The 16,905-nt window shown below is 39.6% G+C and overlaps 1 protein-coding gene across 5 annotated transcripts in view; it reads left to right on the plus strand.

Annotated features, from left to right (window-relative positions):
* The first annotated feature begins 66 nt into the window (after positions 1-66).
* peak1 (pseudopodium-enriched atypical kinase 1) overlaps positions 67-16,905 on the plus strand; it is a 97,118-nt gene continuing 80,279 nt past the window's right edge. For 3 of the 5 annotated variants that reach the window (XM_018675899.2, XM_018675903.2, XM_018675905.2), the window contains exon 1: positions 67-495. The gene's annotated coding sequence lies outside the window, so the exon portion shown is untranslated. Of the gene's footprint in view, positions 496-9,895; positions 10,187-16,905 lie in introns of those variants that run through there. The other 2 variants (XM_018675902.2, XM_018675901.2) reach the window with 2 other exon arrangements.

Raw genomic sequence — 16,905 nt, forward strand, 5'->3', positions numbered from 1 at the left:
CTTATTTCATTAACTGATTAAATTAAGAATTATCTGGATGTTATAATCCAGACACAACAATCTCACCTTTTTTTAAATATTGCAGACAATGAAGTTTGTAATATTGCAAATTCTTCTGTCATTTACAGGTTGAAATTTGCCACTTTTACTTGAAATCCAGGTAAACACAGTTTGAATTTGCTGAGTGGATTTCCACGGTTCTAAATTGACAGTCTGGTGTGCTTTGTAAATTGCGCGTTCACACGGCTGTCCTGGCCAGCCCCAGTATCCCAGTGCGCTCGCTCCCGCGTTCAGGCTGGTGGAAAAAACTGCAGCGGCTGTTGCTGAAGCCACGCAGAGCGGAGCTGTGTGCGAAAAATCACTGGCACTGGCAAGAGTTGAGCTACACACACTCGGATTTTCCTTACTCCTGCCGAGGACGACGTTGTCAAAACCGGAATTTATAGTTGCCAAGAAGTGGTGGGACCGACCGGGCGATATTCGGCGTCTAAAAAGGTATGGAAAAGTTAGCTAAGGGTTCCCTTTTCCCTCAAATTGAAAGTGTCTCAGCCACAACTCTCGTCAGTTTCCTTCGGGCTGCCAAGTTCCAGTTTGTACAGCGGGGCTATGCCGTGTCCTCACGAATAAGCTAATGGCTCTGTGTGGTTACGTTAGCGCTAAATGTCAAATTTGTGCAGTCCGGGGATGCGAAGACAGCGGAGAAGTTTGCTAGCTGTTAGGCTTCACCGAACTGACTGATAATAGCCGCCGACTGACTGCGTGCTGACTTCGTAACGTTGCAACATTGCTGCTGCTGCTGCTGCTGCTGTCATAACTGAGTGAGAACTGAAATACTGGGAAGCAACTCAGTTTGTTCGGAAATTCGATGCTGCTTGTCTGTGGTTTGAGTTTGCTCAAAAATTAGTTTAGCGCACACCTGGTTCGGAAACAAGTCCGAATCACACAACTTCTCAGTGTTTACAGAATGGGACAGGCAGCGTTTATCTTACCGTTTCTTACCAAACGGGGGTCCAAGGACCACCAGGGGTCTTATAGAGCAGCGGGATATGGTTTTATTTGAGATATATTCCACCACCCTAAATGTTAATATATTTAGGCAATAAATGTGTTAGCCTCCTACGTGCAGAACAGATACCAATATCAAGTTATGTGTAACATTAACAGACTAAATTTAACAGCAATTTATTTGGCAACACTGTCGTCAAGTTGGGTCTGTGATGTAACACGCACATTCAGTGCTCCTAAGATTTATTGAATAAAGATGTGTGTCCTGCAGATTTTAATTATTTGATCGATATTGGCGTATAATAATTATTCATTTAAAGGTGTAGTTTATTCCTAGAATTCCCCTTACCCTATCTGTAAACAAGTGTAGCGGATCATTCTCCATTACCATCAAAGACCTGTCTTCCAGGTGTGTTTCCTCACATTGGGTTGACCCATGTGCAAAAATCCCGATCACCTGCATCACCCCCATCACCCCCATCATGTCAAGATATTTATATAAGACTCCACAGTGGGACATGCTTAGCTGGTGTATTGCATAGATGAGCTGTTGTTGTCTACATTACATCATGACTAATTTTACATCTATCTCAGGTATGTTTTGAATAGCTGTCTCTGCCACTGTAAAGCAAAAGGGAGGCTGTAAGTATAGCCTACAGCATTAAATAACACACAAGATGTATCAGAACCAGTACTGTGTTTAATTTTGTAGAAAACAGATTGCTCTAAATTGCCAATTTATTGCCATCTGAAAACGGAGAGTGAGCATGGAGGATCTGACAAGTGATAACAGAAATTAAATTCTAATGCAGGCCTGTCAGTGACCAAATTTGAGGTTGTAGGAGAGATGAGAACATTTTTCAAAGGTGATATTTTCACTCGTCAACATCTGTGGTCTCAGATGAGTTCTGAACCATTAGGAAAAGTTTGAAAATAAATTCTATTGTGGAGTCAGAAAGGATATGGCAAAGTGTTCCTGTTATTCTTAGGAACTGTAAATAACAGACCAATGCAAAAACAACATTATGAGCACTGTTATGTTGGTCAGTAAAGGGTTGGGGGAAAAAAAGAGAAAAATGCCCATCACACTTTCCTGGTCATGTCTTCAAAAACATATTTTGTTCAACCTACAGTCCAAGAAATTCCATTAACTAACACATACCTTAAAGAAGTCTCACATTTGAAATGCCTAAACTGGTGAATATTTGACATGTTTGCTTTAAAAATGAATGATGTAATGAATCAGTTATGGTAATAGTTGTGGATCATGTCAGTTCTAGGTGTAAGACCTTGAAAATGAGCAGTGGAGAGCACAAAATTCACTGTATATATATCAGCCAGTTAATCATTTATCCAGTGTATGTTTTCACAGATATTATGCATGGGAGTATGGGTCAGGCCCCGATCTCAAGGTGGGTTGTCTGTGATGGATTGAATGCTTAAAATGATTGGAAAATGTATAAAATATAGTTAGCTTCAGAGAAAAAACAACAGCATCAGACCCCAGCTACGCATACTATTCAAATCCTAGTTCAGTTTCTGCTGAAATCCACAGTACCCTTTATTTTTTCGCAATAGTAGGTACAGAACTCTTTTGTTTATTGTCAAGAATGTGTTTGTGAAAGTGAAACATTCTTCTGTCTTGGTGTCACAAGTTCAGGCCAGTGTAAGCTGAAGTACATTACCACTGTAAACCTAGGTCCATTCAAAACAGACATTGGGCTTGAGATAAATGAGATCTTTTTGCATTAGTGTGGGACTGTGGTTGTCAGTTCTTGTTTTTACTTGCTCCTCGTTCTTGTTTTGATTACCACTCGTGAGTTGACAGTGTCAACAAAGGCAGGCGTCTGACATTGTTACTTCTTCACCTGTTTAAAGCGGATGAGGAGGAGGAGGCGGATTTACCATGATTTCTGATTTGCCTCTCCGATAAGCGCAGATGCCAGTCCCCAAAGTATGTGGGACAAATATTTGTTGGATTGTTTCCTACATTTCTGAATTGTGAACATCCCTGACATTCTTTGTGGAGAACAACAGGAAGATAGTGTTTCGTGGTGGTCTTGATGGTTTGGTTTTATAGGGCTACAAGATGGTTTGTGCTTCCCTGTGTCTTTGACTGATAAAGTCTGACAGTTGGAGGGTATATGCCTAAATGATCAGAACAGTTCATGACATTTATTTCATGGCAGCTGTTTGGCCTTTCACCTTTCTGTTTACTTATCACAGAAATTCAGCTGTAATATTGATCTGTACTATTAAAACAGGGTGGTAGAGGAAATGACATGAATGTGACATAAATGACCTTTTCTATTACAATAAGCTCTTTTTGTGTTGTAAATGAATGTCATGGGTGACTCACTGGCCTAGAGGCGTATCGTGAAATGGCAGTGCAGTGAGATGTTCAAAATCTGTCCCTTCACATTGTGAATTGGCATGAAAGTTGTTTCTGTTTGCCAGAAAGATCAGTGACCCGGACCCTCACCTGAACCGAGGCTTATCGCTATTTGTTTATCAAATAGATAGCCATACGTGCTTAGGAAGTGGATATCAGGTGCCATTTATTGATAAATCAAATTCTAGTCTTTGAATTTTGAATGGTAAAGCTGTCATCAGCAGCGCTCTGCTTGTTTATCTCTGTAGAACATGTAATGTGAGCATCAAACGTGCTTAATATTGCTGGAGGAAAACAACCCAGCCACTAAATCAATATTTCTCAACAGCAGAGTCTCCAGCTACAGGAAATGTGTTGGTTGTGTTTTGCTTTAGTCCATCACACAGATACATACAGTATATTAAAAAGATTTATTCATAAAAACCCTGAGGGGTACCAACTTTAATCTGTCATTTTTAAATCTTTTACTGAAATATACAAATAATACACTAATTACCACACAGCAAATCTGCCTTTTGAAAGCACTGAATACATTCAGTTGTAATCTTGGCATTGAAGTAAAGAATATTATTGGGTAATTCAAATCTAATAAGCCATTTTAAGACATTGTACAATACACATATGCTTCTTGTTTTTCCTCAGGCATTATGGTGTTTTGGGATAAAACTGTTGAATTAAGTGTGATTGCATGATTTAGTCCACTTCAAAGATATTACGTTATGCACAGTCATCGCATCATACCCTAACCCTGCTGTTATAACTAATTTCAGCATACTGTATAAGTGCTTATATTTTCCTTATCACACAGTAGAGCTAGTTGAGATCTTGTCAGATTGCGTGCAACAACAACACCCATAATTCTAAACTTGTTTGTTGGCCAGTATGAATCTCTCAAACATTTGTTTTGGAGAAAATTCAATGACATAAATAATAAGATAATTTCTTGGTTGACAGAGTGAATGTGTATGTGTGGCCTCTGAGACAGATCTGTGAAGGAAGTGTCATGTGACACCCTCACCCTTGCCCTGAGGGCAGGGCTTGAGCTAGGTAACAGGTGTGACCTAGGGGTTAAGGAGTACACTCACACACGCATGCACGCACGCACGCACGCACGCACACACACACACACATACACAGATACATACACTCTCACACTTTTTCTCTTTCTCTCTCTCTCTCTCAGTTGAAATAAAACTAATGATATACATACCAGATTAAAATCTTGGTAGCGTAGTTTTTAAAATTGGATTTATTTTTACAGTGATGTGCATGTCTGACTCAGACCTCTCCCTTCAGCACACAAATATAGTTTGCAGATTGTAAAAACACCTCTCTGTGTGACACCATCGAAAATACTGTTTTTCAATCCAGGTTCATGCTTCTCTTTGTCTGAAGTATCTTTGAACAAGGCATTGGATCCCTCCTCACTACAGGTCTGCTGTTCTCTAGTAAGGCTTGCACTCTGACCAACCAATGGTGTGGGACAAGTGGAATAACAATTTCTATATGGAGATCAGTGAAGTATAACATTCATATCTTTAGTTTCTGATATTCGTGTTGAGGTCTGGGGTAGGAAACTGTTCATATCTACTCCAGTATCCTGTTCACAGTTGTCCCTGAATAAATTATCAAAATAAACCAACATTTTACTCCCAAACACTTGTTAAGTGTTGTTAAAAATTGGTATTTTGTGAGATTGATAATTAGGATCAAGGTCTAAGGTATTTGTGCCAATTTGTAACAGACGTTATTTCAGGGTACTTTTACATAGAGGAAGTTTAGATTGTATTCTTTACAATATTAACAGAGACCCTACATTCCCCTATGAACAAGCACTTGGCAACAGTGGCAAGGAAAAACTCCCTTTTCATGGGAAGAAACCTCAAGCAGAACTGGGCTCTAGGTGGGCTTTATATCTCCAAACTGTGGAGTTGAACTCCACAAAGTTCAATCCCAGTTGAGATTTCCCAAATGTCACATTCTTTGTTGTGAACAACTCTGTTCCCCTTTTGCACCATCAGGAATTTGGTCACATAGTTGTCCCTTAAACAAAACACTCTACGTTTTAGAAGGTCAGTAGAGCCTGATAAAGTGCAGTTTGGGCTGGAAGCCATGACTAAAAACTTCAGCTCTGTCTGCAGTCAAGGCAGAGCTGGAGCCCAGTTGCATTTTGTTTTGAAACTCTGGTCTTCTTGATATAATTCATGTTGGCAACTCTAGGTCATGGCTTATACCGAGTACATTTTGCAGCTACCAGGCAATAACATTGCACCTACCAAAAGTCAGTGTAGTGTCATCTGAGTCATCCAGGTGGGAAGATGTCAGAACACATTTAAGTAATCCACTGGACCCCAGAACTCAACCGATGAATTTTGTGTTCCACAACAGCAAGTCCAGTATATTTATAAATATTTCTGGCTATCAAAAGCCTATTTTTAAATGTAAGCCTTATTCTTTAATTGAAGTCACATTTTTAGTTTGGATTTATCAACTGAGGGATTATGTATCTCTGGCAAGTGAAGATACAGCTGACATTTCCAATTCTTGTCCTTGATTTCAGTCTGTCAATGTTTTACCAGATCAACCAAGATTAATCCGTGTTATAAGTAACTTTCAAATCAGTTTTCGATCTGTGGAATGTTGGAAGATGGTGGATGATAAAGGAACAGATCAAAGTGACACTATGAGCCAGAAGGCATCTACCCATGTTGGGGTACTTGATCTTGAGAGTCTCCCTCAGCAACCCTATGAGCGCTCATGTTTGTTTGTGTTTCTGTGTGACCATATGTGTGCTCATAGGCAAGTTATACATGTGGTTACACATACATTAAGGCAGTAAAGTGTGATAAGAGACTGGCAAAGATTTGTTCCTGTATTAGGATGTTTCCATATAACCATCCAAAATTGACTTGTAGTACAGTATTAAATGTGAAAATGTTACTACTATGAGTTATGTTTTATTCTTGGGATTTACTTGCAGTGGTTTATTCAAATAGACATAAATTCTAAATGAGTATAGAGTTTTCATTCACAAGATGATTTGCACATATTAATACCTTTTATCTTCACTGCATCTGCGTTGTTTTCCGTGTTGCCTTGCCATTTCTTCACTATTTGAAGAGAGCTGATGAATTTTAAACAGTTTAAAATGTTTCTATTTGACCTTTTAAAGGAATGTTGACTTTGTAAACATTTGTGATTGTCTGGGTATGTCAAGGCTGCAGCTTTGCTGATAAGCTTAAGCTAAGTGTTGACCTTAAAAATTCAAGTCTAATGAGCTATTAGCTTAGTTGAAGTTATTATTTAGAAATGGTGCATACAAAAACTTATGAAATAATCAAAAGGCACTTCAGCCTGTAGTGAAGATACTCATATTCAGCCTTCAGACAAGTTATTTATGATAAAATGTTAAAAACAAACACTAATTGCTTTCATTAATAAGTTAGAGTGCATTATTCTGACAAGCCTCTCTACCACAGCTATTTTTCTGTGCATATAAATGAGGGCTGTTAGCTTAGGTGATGACTCTAATGACTTAACTCTGACTAAAAGCTGTATGCTGCTGCTCACCCTTTGTCAAACTGTCCTTTCACCAAAGTGTGTGATTTAAAAGTGTTTCTCCTCCTCACAGGGCAGGCAGAGTTCATCTATTCAGCTTATTCCAAACTGACTTAATGGGCTAAAGCTTCTGGACTTAGTGATTTAGTGGTGTCAGGTATTCTTCATTTGAACTGAACAGTGGGTGTGGGATAGACATCATTATTTTCTTCCTGTGAGGTCCACTGAGCCAGGGCCAATGGTGATGAAAAGCCTTTTCACTGTTAACGCCTTCTAGACCTCTCATCTGTCTTCCTGCTTGTAAAAGACACTATGACGTCTTGTTAATGTCTACTTAACAGTTGATTGATGTGGGCTCTTCCATTTTTGATGTTGAATGACTTGATGGTACACCTCTGTCTCAAATTCCTCTAAGATTTCACCCTGGCTTGGAGACCTTCATCAGACCTGGTTCCAACCACCACTTAGGTGGGTTCAGTTTGAGTATTTCTGAAGGAAAATTGTTGATCTTGGCAAAGTCAGCTCACTCATTTTATCCAAACATCTCATAACAGTATGAACGATTACAGACAAATTAGTTTCCTTTTTTGCACGGGTGTTCACACACTGTACATACACTCAAGTAAACTTGTTGATCCTGAAACCAAAGGCTTCATTTGGAGATTCCTTCAAGGGTCCATCCAAGCTTGATACTGTATGATCTGTCATTTCTCAGGCTCAAACTAACTAACGCAGCAGTAGACTTGGACTTGTAGATTCATAGGGCTTTTCAGTTAAAAAAAAAAAAAAAGGAAAAAGACCCCAAAGATCCAAAGAGTATTTTATTTTTAGAGAAGGCATCAATGGCAAAGGTATCAATTTCACTATACATTTTTTCTCAAAAGTGTAAAATACATAGAAAATTTTTTACAGTTTTTTTAGTTGAAGAAGTATCCAAGCCAAACAAAACAGTTGCTGGGGAATTTAAGTTGGTGACATTAACAAGCAATGTCAGTCAGACAGATTGAGGCATTTTAAGTAAATGGTCAGTGTTATAAATCTTTGCTCATGAAGACTGAATTGCATGTAACCATAGAATACGTATAATATGTTCATTAAGTCATTTTTTACTCAGAGATGAGTTTAACATGCATTATTAGCATACATACTAAGATTTGCCATGTGTCTATGTTAGTGCAGTGTATGTTAATCCATCTTTGGCCGAACAACTTTTTGTAACATTATCATGACATGTACTAAAAAACATAAGGAGGAAAAAAAAACAACCTAATAGCAACCTGCCTGGCAAACGTTAGCCAGCCTAGCTAGCCCATGAACCTCTATCTGACAAAATGATTAAATAGGTTCAGCAGGCACAGTCTTCAATAAATTGAGTTGATTGCTTAATTATTTGTTTTGGTTTAATTAAACACAGCCTTGATTCTTTTGTAATTGTCCATGTTATAACAGTGATAATGCCATCTGTGTACATCTTGCTCTGCAGTATCACATATTCAAAGAGAGAAACTGTCTTCGCATTAACAACATGGATTTTAAGTCTTGAGTTTCTCTTTAAAATGTCAGTGTAAGCTTAACTGCACAGTGGCTAAAGAAGCTTCACAGCTAGGCAGGAAATGTCAGAACAGCCAGCATGAAATTCATTAATAGTAATTTAGGGCAAAATCAAATCATTCCCCTGCAGAAATTAACTAATGAGCTGGTAACAAAATGGCTATACATCCTGACTATCAGGTGAATCACATTACACATTTCCCACCAATTGTATAAACTCAACTTGGCACTAAAACGTGTAGCAAAATTCTTGTGTCACAGAATTGTGGTGAACGTACCAAATGAAGTTCTTTAGCCTAATGTTGTCATACATTTGTGGATTCTCAAAAGTCCCAAACCAACGACAAGGAAAGTGGTATGCAGTAATTACCTCTTGTAGATAATATGGCCTAATTTTGCTACCACTTAATGCCATTGTCTTTGAAGGGAACTTTGCTATAAATTCTTAACTCTTGAACACTGAATTAATCCCTCTCTTTATAACCATGCAATGTAGAAGCAATCCTAGCTTCTGATACCTCCCTCAGTCTGAGAACTAACACAGTTTACAGCCTTAGGCTGGAATGGGAGATGGCCAATAAACACCAAACAATATGTGGCAGGAGATCAAAATCCCTGGATGAATCTGGTTTCCAATTTCATTTAGAAGCAAGATGCCTTTAGGCTCGGTCCCACAGTTCTGCATTTCTGGTGATTAAATCTGGGTGTGGATGGATATGGGGTAAAGCAAATAACTATGAAATCCACATAAAATTCACTGTCGACACTGTGAATAAAGTAACATGCAGTCACATGCATGTAAGCCCACCCAACATGTGCACACACCTGCACATACACACACATTTTTAACACTGTCATCATGTATCTCTGGAACAGGTGAAAAATACCCCCCCTCGCATCAACTGTGTTTCTCCAGTTAGGCTTTTGATCTAGGAGAGGGTTGGCTCCAGTCTGGCCCAGTGGCTTCTGCTCTCAGGGATTTTTGTTGACTGAGTCTGATTGTCAAAGATCCTGACAGACTTTAGCACTGGAGAGAAGCACTACAGCTGCAAACTACCAGCGAGTTAGAAATGCGAGACTCTCCTAACAAATCTTGTCCAGGGGGAAAAGATAGTGTTTTGACTGTGCTTTCTTTGTAAAGCAATATCTTCTGTGCTTCAGTTGTTTCTCTGTTGAATTTTTGATTACAGTTTCAGCAACAGGGTTGATACAAAAAAGTGTTACATGTTCTCCAACTTTTAACTGCCTTTATGCTGTATTGAACTCCATATATGGAAGGATAATTCTCCCTCACAGGATCTGTGGTGATCTATCTACACAAGTATTTGTTTGAGTTAGGGCAAGGCCCCTGTGATTGGTTGTGGCTATGGTGAGGTCAAAACAATTCTGCCTTACTCAAATACGTTGAGAGCACAAAGGGGTACTAGCTTTTGGCCAAGTTTTGACCTCACTAACTCTCCTGGACTCACCCTGCATCTTAAAATAACTTGCTACGTGTTGTGCTGAAATCTCTCAGACATACCTTGCTGCTGTTGGACTTGTTTACCATGGTGAAACTGAGCTCTCCCTGCTGTTGGAGATTACAGGCCTGGGTAGGGGCTACTTACATGCTTCAATGCTATCTTGTAGACTCATCTGAAGCGCCGACCTTTCGGGATGGAGTGTGGTAGGTTTTTGGAGGTGGGTTGTGTGAGTCTGTGTTTGTTGGGTATCAAAACAGCCATCAGTTACACGGCTGTTTCTGTAGAGGAAAAGTTGTACAGTGAAATTTGGAGCTTAATTTAGCAGGAATTTCTTTTAGCTGCATTGATGTATTCTGTGAAGTCTAAATATTCTATATAGTTCTTAATTTGCATCTTGACAAAGCTCAGTGGAATATAGAAGTCTCATAAATTACAGATGAGATGGATGGAGGCGGTGGGTGTGGTGTTTCTCTGCAAATCCACACTTAATAATGGCTCTTCCTGACACTGCAAATGTGTAAAACCTTCCTCCACCGTTCAGAATGCTAAACTAGGTCATCGTGACTCACTTATTTCCATCCAAATGTGAAATTTGGAAATGCTCTACTTCTTTATCTCTTGTTCTTACAATGAGACCCCTTGTCTTTTTTATGGCAGTTTCTAATCTTGTCCTAATTCAGTGATGGACAGGATTGGCTTTAATACTGCTGTGCCCTGGCTTTGGCTGATTCAGGCTGTTGGGAACATTGTGTAAAGTGCTGTCTTGAAATGTAGCAGTGGACAAAAAAATATGCTGCCAATGTAGTGTGGCTAATAATCTAATCACAGTTTGATTACCATGTTACACTGCGTAAACCATAACACAAAACATTGTGACAAACAAACCGCAACTTCTACATTATACTGTAGGACTGTACTGTAATCCAGTACTCTTAAAACAATTAATAGTTAATTTTCTTTTGAATTAGTGTTCACTCACAGATGTGAGATATTTAGATTTTCAAATTAAGCTCAATAGTACAGGTAGGCTCTGACCATGAATGATTCATCTGTGAAATGACGCTTCTTTGAGTCTGTATGGATTATAAGAGAAAATTGCATTTAGACAGAATAGAATTGCAAAGGCTTTGTAGGTGGAGCAGAAACCTCACTAGCAAAGACAAGGACAGTCATGCCTTACATTATTTGTCACTCTGTATCACAAGGTAGTTAAGACATTATGCATTATTATTGGTGAGAATGCACCCCAGCATTTACCACCTCGCCATTTGTAAACAAACATCCGCTGCCCGACCTTGCCTGACACAGCAAGACTCTTTTCCGCAAATAATCCTGTTGGTGCTGCTCAAATTAAATTTGCAGACTCACCCCATTTTCAAGTCACCCAGCTGAGTGAGGGCACATCTCAAATTACCCGTTTAACTCATGGCCCTTCCTTTTAGTCTCTGTCCCACAATACACACAGGCACACACAGCCCATCCATGCTGTGATCTCATTAGCAATATTGGTGCATGCCGTATCTCTGTAACAGTAACTTCCCTCTTGGTTGTGTGAGAGGTTGTTGTTTTGGTGCGCGGCAGGATCTGGATCACATGAAGATCGAAATGGCAAGAAAACAAACACTCCCTTTCCTTCAGACCTGGGCCCACACCCGGTCCCATACCACAGCTATATCAGGCTGGCAGGCCGACGGGGGCTCTGTGACTGAACGTGTGTATGGGACGAGACGAGTGTGACGTGTCTGTCTGAGAATGGTGTGAAAGAGAGTACTTTGTAGCACTCTGAAGAAAGAAGCAACGGAAGTCCTTACTCAGATGACAAGAGCAACTTTTGTGGATTTGGCATCTTGATCTGACTGCTTGCTTGTGAAACTTCTGTCTACATGAGTGTATGATTGTGAGAGCAGGTGGGTGTCCTGCCCAGATATTGGCATTGAGCCACTAGATTTGGGACACGGAAGGAGGAAGAGGAGGAGGAAGAGGAGGAGGAGTTGGGAGCACTATGATCCAGTGGACTGTTGACTGACAGGAACAGTGGCTGTGCAGAAACTAGCCAATCAGCATGAGGCTGGCAAACAAGGCCAAAGCACAACAAGATCCAGTATTCAGTTAATTTTATATGTCTGGACCCAGTGCTGAGACACAATATTATAAGATCAAAGTGAAAATGTGATGTTCAAACATAAGGATTGGTTTCTCTCTTGGTTTTTCTCTGGCATTGTTAATGCAAACTGAGTAGGAGTTTCAGCTGAAATGTGGAATCGCGTGTTTGTTTTCTTTGCTGAAGAAGAGAAAAGATGTAAATGGATAATATATACACACGTGTATTTACTCTGGCATGCATATTTCTCCCTCGTGCCAGCACATCTTCTTCCCCCTGGGCTAGTGCTAGAGTAGAACACCTGCACCGACACGTGATGGGGACTCGGCAGAGATCAGAGGAAACTCTCTCATGTTTGTTTCTTTTAGAATCAGAGAAGCAAAGTGGCTCTTTGTGAGAGCAGTGAGGACTGTTTTGGAAGACAATAATGTTTCTTACACTGTGATATATCCCTGTATATATGTATCCCTTAAATGAAACTGTGAAACATTATGAAGTATTAAAAAAAGAGTGATCTAAGATGTTTCAAATTAAAGAGGATGTTCTTCTTATTCAGGAACATCTGCTTTTAGACTAGCTATTATTCATCACTGGAAAGATGACAGCCCTGTTTGGACAAAATTCATTGATCAAGGTATGATTATATTATGCACTATTCAGTGCTTACATTCATGTCACTGGCCAGTAAAGTACAGATGTATTCATGTTTACACTCAGAAAATAATTGTGTTTAAACCAGCTTCGGATAATTTAATTTAAACTTGCTGATTTTTTCAAGTCGTTGAACAGTAACTTATATTTTATTCAAAACTTTGTTAATTTTAGATATTTTTCTAAATAGATGTTCTTCATACACAAGGACATTGTTGGTTTAAATTAATTGATTTTCTGTAAAAATCAGTAGAGAAAATAATGTTTCAGCAAGTTTGTACACTTCAGCATAAGTTTGTACACACACACACACACACACACACACACATATATATATATATACACACACACAACACTTTTTGCACATGCCTTCATGAATCCCCTATTACATCACAGCTAGTTAAGCAAGACATGTTAATTCACTTTAACAGTATAAGCAAGAATTAGGCTCTGTGTGAAAGCATGACAGAAAAGAAGACATGCATATTAATGTGGCTGACTGTCTTCATAAATAGCCTTAATTAAACAGATTTGTCACAGAGTTGTTTTATACAATAGCAAAGGACATAAATGCCAATTATGAATAGCAAAAATATATCAAACATTAGCTTACATTGTTTTACAGTGCATGTATGTTGTTGTATAACAAAAACATAAACTTGTATTTTTTGTCCCCCCTCCTTTGTTTTAATCGAATGTATCACCCTCCTTGTCAAGGCCACCAGCTGCAGAATGTGGTGATTTCTATTTAGCCATAACAAAAGTCATACGTAGTTGTCATTGTATGATACAGGGGGCTCTAACCAGCACAAAGCAGTGGGCTGCTCTGTTTGGATTCAACATTCCTATGCAGTGCACATTTTACAGGGACTGTATGCTGGATTTTACTCATTACTCTGTTTGGCTGGCTGAAGTTGACAACTGATGCCATTCTTTTTGTCAGCCCAAACAAGAAGCTGTCTGCAGCAAGCCTACTGATTTGGTTTAGAGGTTTTAGCTTTCATAGTGATCCCATCTGCTGTGTCCTCTCATACGCATGTGTCTGTATTATCTGTAATTCACATACTGTACATGGGGACCTCTGGTGTGTGGTTAGCTGTTAACCTGTCAGTCAAACCTTTGTGAGCAACAAAAATTATACACCCACAGTTGTCAAGATGCTGTATGGATGTTGTAAAAATATGGGAACATACAAAGAGTAGCCCACGTTTTAAAATTATTCTACAGTTTTGTCTTAATTTGTCAGTCTACTGTAAAGTGTGACTCGAACGGTGGAGAAGAGAGGGTAGGAAATAAAATGTGCTTTTGATGAGTGAGCTACTTAAATGCCACAATAACAAATTCTATTTATTATAACACAACAGCAAACATGTTAAGTGAATATCTTTTTTTAAACTAAGCTAACTGGCTGGTGGATGTAGCTTCATATTTACTGTGCATGAAAGAGAGAGTTGCTCAGAGTATATCCCAAACTGTTCTTCTAATCTCTTTAGGGCATTTTCAACATGGCTCGAGTTTATGGATTCCATTACTGATTCTCAGTCTCTAGCCTCTCAATTCATACAGATATTAAGTGCAGGGTTTCCTACAAAACATCAGTTACAGAGCTCAATGCAATACTTTGCTGAAGAGGGAGATTATCTTTACGATTAGCTTTACAGTAGTAACAGTCTGTAGTGTGAATTCAATTCTATACATACACACTCTATATGCTGACTTCATCATGCCTCAGGGTAGCAATAAAACTGTAACACTGTGCCCCTGCACAAGTTAACAGGCTTCCCCAGGGAGTGTGAGCTTGATCCTGAGTGATGTCTTTAAGGCACCCTATTGAATTTACATCACTCCATGTTTTATCTGGCCTGCTGCATGTGGAGACAGTTTTAATGGTTAGTCTGTGTTTTTCTGTCTAAACCAGCTCTGTGTTTTCTTTGTACCAATGAGAGATTCTAGTGCTTGGTTAGTCTGTCGATCTGTAATTAGTGCCAACCATAAACAACCGGAATCCCGCTGAGCATTGCCACGGGTGGCTGCCCTCACCACGACAATCTGGAGTTTCCCTTTTGTCCTCGGATGTGTCTGATGTAGAGCCAGCTGCCCGCCCTGGGAGCTGAACAGTGGGCCTACCGTATGGAGAGACGGGGGAAGAGAAAGTTGGGGAGTTAGTTAGAGGAAAAGTGTATAAATACTAGTGAAAGAAGAAGTAGGAAAGAGGAACATACCTTGTAAAGACTGTGATAAAAGAGGGTCTTGTTAAGTGACTTGTATCCAGGAGACGTCAGACTCCTTTTCTGTCCTCCTGCAGAATCACATTTAAATATAGAGTCTGATAGCATCTAAATGTGATGCAAGTCCTCGGCTCTTGGATCAGCATAGATGCTTTTTCTGCCCTGGCTCCAAGATGTACAATGATGACATCATGGTTAATGTACTACTGGGTAGCTCTCCATTCCAGTCATTTGTCTAGTCGTTTTTGGCCAGCATACTTATTCTTGCCAGTATTATATCTACTCAGTCACTTGTCACAGTCTACCCTGGCTGCATTTTCCTCAAAATGCTTGAGTCATGACATAGTATGTCATAACCATGGAGACAGAGTGGCTGGTTTATGTTGGGTTAGGTTGGAGTAGACGTGTGTGTCTTGTATTGATAGTCTTTTTGTGGCCATACATTTTTCAAACAGTGGTTGTTAGATTTGCAAACCTTACTCCTGATTATGTGTTTAGAACTATGTAGACATTAGGTTTGAGCCAGGGCTTCACATCTTGGAGATACACTCAGTACTTCTTCCTTTGGCACTGCAACGTCTTTAAAACCCTTTTCTTCTTATCTGGAATGCCCAACTTTCCAGGCTCTTGGTTGTTGTCATTGTCTTGGGAATAGAGTCTTGGCCTGAAGACATGCTCCACGGACCATTGCAAACAGTCAGCTTCCCCTTCTGTGGCCTGCCAGCCCACTTAGTCTTCACACACAACCAATCTAGGCACATGGCTAAGAGGAGGAAACATCTGTGTACTTCATACAGACACCAGAATGTTTTGTGAATGTTAAGGACCATACTGTCTTTCTTTCCTGTCTGTCAGGGTAATTTGGAGTCTGAAAAGATGCTTTATTTGCATAAAGTCTTTTGTTGTGTATGCTATAGAAATAAACCAAATGTTGATCTTGTCACAATGATAATATTCACCAAGTAAAATAAAGCCAAATACGTTTCAGTGTAACAGTACCTAATAGTCCTGACAGTCATCTCATGTAGCTTTGCACTATTTTTCTGTCTCACATGAATAAGATTGTGATAAGCAAGCATCTCAGTGTTTGAAACTTTATCTTGCTCTGCTTGTTTTTAGCCAGCAAGCAGCAATGTCATATGTGGTGTAGGGGCAGGTATCATGCTTTCATGTTCTGTTGAGTTTGGCATGTTTCCTTCCCATTGGGATCTCATAGTTTTAGCTTGAGTCAAAGATCAAAGGCCCAGTGCACACATGCATATTGTCCAAATCTTGCACCCTCAGCTTCAGTGTTCTGGCAGGACCAACTCACACTTCCTTTTGGTCTCAAAGTGATCATTTCCCAAACTTTATTCATGAAAGCTGCCCATTATGGCATCATAACAGCAGCGTGTAAATCAAGAATGCCTGTGGAGGCTTTATAATCCATACACAGCTCAGCGAGTGGGTGCAAACTGCAGTAGTGCTGTTGGGATGCAATAAAACAGTTTGCATCACAGTAGCAGTAGCCTAGTGTGGTCAGTTCTGTATCTGTCCTGATTACCATTGCCAAACTGCTGTTGAGGGACACATGGAGCTGTTTAGCTATCTGCCTGTCACTTAGAGCCAGAGGAAGGAAGTGGTCATGGCTAAAACCAGGAGTAAAGGGAAGCCCAGGGGAGAATTGGCCTGACTCTACTCATATTTATTTGACTTCTCTCTTTCTCTTTTTCATTTATGATGTGTAGGGCATTTTGTATTTTTACTGTTCAGTTCAATATGAAAGTGTTCTTACTTTCACTGGGATGTATGTTTTCTTAAACTGTACTACTGTGCCACTCTTTTTCTGTAGGTTTTCCCTTTACTGACAACCAAGACAAGATCATATAAATATATTACATCGAGTTGTGTGTGATTTTTTTTCAACAAAAGTGTACCCGTTCACAAAATGCATGGCTACTCACCCAAATATGGGCA

Source organism: Lates calcarifer, linkage group LG10, assembly GCF_001640805.2.
Source record: "Lates calcarifer isolate ASB-BC8 linkage group LG10, TLL_Latcal_v3, whole genome shotgun sequence".
Classification (NCBI taxonomy): Eukaryota; Metazoa; Chordata; class Actinopteri; family Centropomidae; genus Lates; species Lates calcarifer.